The 2,829-nt window shown below is 42.9% G+C and overlaps 1 non-coding gene across 1 annotated transcript; it reads right to left on the minus strand.

Annotated features, from left to right (window-relative positions):
* Window positions 1–703: 703 nt before the first annotated feature.
* LOC120268357 lies at window positions 704–810 on the minus strand. The gene has a single exon (XR_005538917.1). It is a non-coding gene; the product is annotated as a small nucleolar RNA R71 (small nucleolar RNA).
* Window positions 811–2,829: the final 2,019 nt, after the last annotated feature.

Below are 2,829 nucleotides of genomic sequence, written 5' to 3' on the forward strand. Positions count from 1 at the left end.
CCGTGCACTTGTAGGACATACGCACATGCGTTGTCAAGTTTTTGGCACCGTTGCCGGGGAGTAGGCGTTTAGAGATATTTGCACTTTGTTTTCTTAGCTATTCATTTATTCATTCTATTTCACATCTTCTTTTCTATCATCATTCTAATTTTGTTTTCTTTCTTTTGGTGCAGCTCCAGGTTATGACTCGAGGGAACCCTTCGATTTTGATTGAAAGAGATCCTGAACTTTAACGTACACTCAGAAGTAGGGGAAAGGATCGTATACAAGAACCGTCTAATCAAGCTGAGATAAAAGTGGAAGGGTTAGATAATATGGCAGAACAGAATGAGCAACAGAGGACACTTTCTGATTATGCTAGACCCTTAGTTTTGGGCACACAATCGAGTATTGTGTGACCCCCGATTACAGCTCTAAACTTCAAGCTAAAGCCGACATTCTTCCAAATGATTCAGTAATAGCGCAGTTTAATGGTTTGGCCGATGAGGATCCAAACAACCATATAGAAAACTTCTTCAAAGGTTGTGATATGCTGAAGATTAATGGTGTATCGGATGATGCTATCAGATTGAGGGCTTTCCCATTCTCTCTCAAGGAAAGAGCCAAGCAGTGGCTACATTCTTTGCCCAAGGCATCCATCACGATGTGGAATAAGATGGTCGAAGCTTTTCTTGCTAGATACTTTCCTCTGGGGAAGTCTGCCAAGCTTCGCAATGAAATTTCATCATTTGTACAGATGGAGTTGGAGTCATTGTTTGAGACATAGGAGCGCTTCAAGGATCTTCTGCGGAGGTCCCCACAGCATGGATTTCCCGAGTGGATGATTATTCAGACTTTATACAATGGGTTGAATCCAAGTACAATGCAATTGTTAGATGCTGCTGTAGGAGGTACAATGGAGAGTAAACCACCGGAAGAGACCCGATAGTTAGTGGAAGACATGGCCATGAAGAGTTATCAGTGGAATGCATAGGAACCAAGGAAATTAGATCTTCTAACTTCGAATAGAGTGGCAGCCATGACTACTTGCTCCAGGTGTGGTGGAGGACATGCTTCCTTCGATTGCCTGACTTCCATTGGTGATGCATCTTCCGTTGAGAAGGTTGATTTTATGGGTAATGCAATGAGGAACCAAGGAAATCCATATAGCAACACCTATAATCCGGGTTGGAAGAGTCATTCCAATTTCTTGTGGAGCAACCAAGGTCCACAAAAGGAAATGGTACCACCGAGTTTCCAACAACAACAAGCCCCAAACATGGAGAACCGAGTTTCAGGTTTAGAGACCCGAATGACTGATTTGGAGAAGGCCTTGACGAGGTTTGTGCAATTATCGGATACAAGGTTTCAATCAGTTGAGGCTACACTTCGCAACCATACCGCTTCTTTGCACAGTCTTGAAAATCAAGTGGGACAAGTTGCAAAGTCTCTATCGGAGAGACCACAAGGGAGCTTGCCGAGTAATACCGAGACAAATCCTAGAGAACATGAGAAGGTGATCACTTTGAGATGTGGTCGTGAGATTGAAGGTAGGCTTCCAAGTGAGAACCTCAATGAACATGCACCCAAGGTCATATAGGTCGAGGAGGGAACATGCAAAGAGAAGGAGGTGGCACCCCCACCTTTCAAGTCAAGAATCCCTTATCCCTCTAGACTGAAGAATAACCTAGGGGATGAACAATATAAGAAGTTCCTGAGTTTGTTCAAGCAACTCCAAATCAATATTACTTTTGTTGAGGCATTGGCTCAAATGCCTAAGTAAGCAAAATTCTTGAAGGACTTGTTGACTAACAAAAGGAAGTTGGAGGAGAGTGCTTCAGTGATCTTAGATGTTTCTTACTAGGCAGTGTTGTAAAAGAATATGCCGAACAAGAAAAAAAGACCAGGTGAGCTTCATCATTCCGTGTAACATTGGCAATTTGGGTGAAGAAATGGCATTGGCTGACTTAGGGACCACTATCAGCATCATGCCATACACCTTCTTTCAGAAGGTAGGCTTTGGAGAGCTTAGGCCCACCCGGATGACTTTGCAATTGGTGAACCGAACGGTGAGACATCCGAGGGCCATCATTGAAGACGTGCTTGTCAAGATGGATAAGTACATTTTTCTAGTTGACTTTGTAGTGTTGAATGTCGATGAGGATGCGGATGTACCTTTCTAAGGCATTAATTGACATGGATGGCGAGGAGCTGACACTAAGGGTTGGAGATGATAAGCTCACATACCGCCTCGCCGAGGCCATGCGACATTCTCTAGATTTTGATGATACTTTGTATTTTCTAAACACTACTGATGAGATTATTGACGAATACATGCAGGAAATGTTCAACCCAGATCCATACGAGGGTTTGTTCGACCGAGAGGTGGACAATGAAGAAGTAATGATACTTGGTCCAACAGAAAAAGTACCATCTACTATAGGGATCATGAAGAAGGTGCTCCGAAAGATAAAGAGGGCTAATAGACACCACTAGAAACGCTCCAAGGCTGTTAGAGATGGTCATGAACCGAACAAATTGGATGAACCTTTGCTAGGTGGTCCCAAGCCCGATAATTCATCCTCTACCTTCAAGAGACTTTGCTCATCATGCTTTTAAGTTATGGGTAAGAGGGCAACCTTCATCTATAAACCCCCGTGAGGTAAGACAAGGTACACCAAGCTTAGTGACATTAAACAAGCACTTCTTGGGAGGTAACCCAAGTGTTTACTGTTTTCTTAGTTTAGTAGTTTAGTGTATGCATGAATAAAGTGTTGAGTGTTGGTGTCTTGATTTTTAGATGCTTTTTCTGTGTTTTATTGTGGGTTTTTAATGTCATCGTGTGGTTTC

This window comes from Dioscorea cayenensis, chromosome 1 (assembly GCF_009730915.1).
Source record: "Dioscorea cayenensis subsp. rotundata cultivar TDr96_F1 chromosome 1, TDr96_F1_v2_PseudoChromosome.rev07_lg8_w22 25.fasta, whole genome shotgun sequence".
NCBI lineage: Eukaryota > Viridiplantae > Streptophyta > Magnoliopsida > Dioscoreales > Dioscoreaceae > Dioscorea > Dioscorea cayenensis.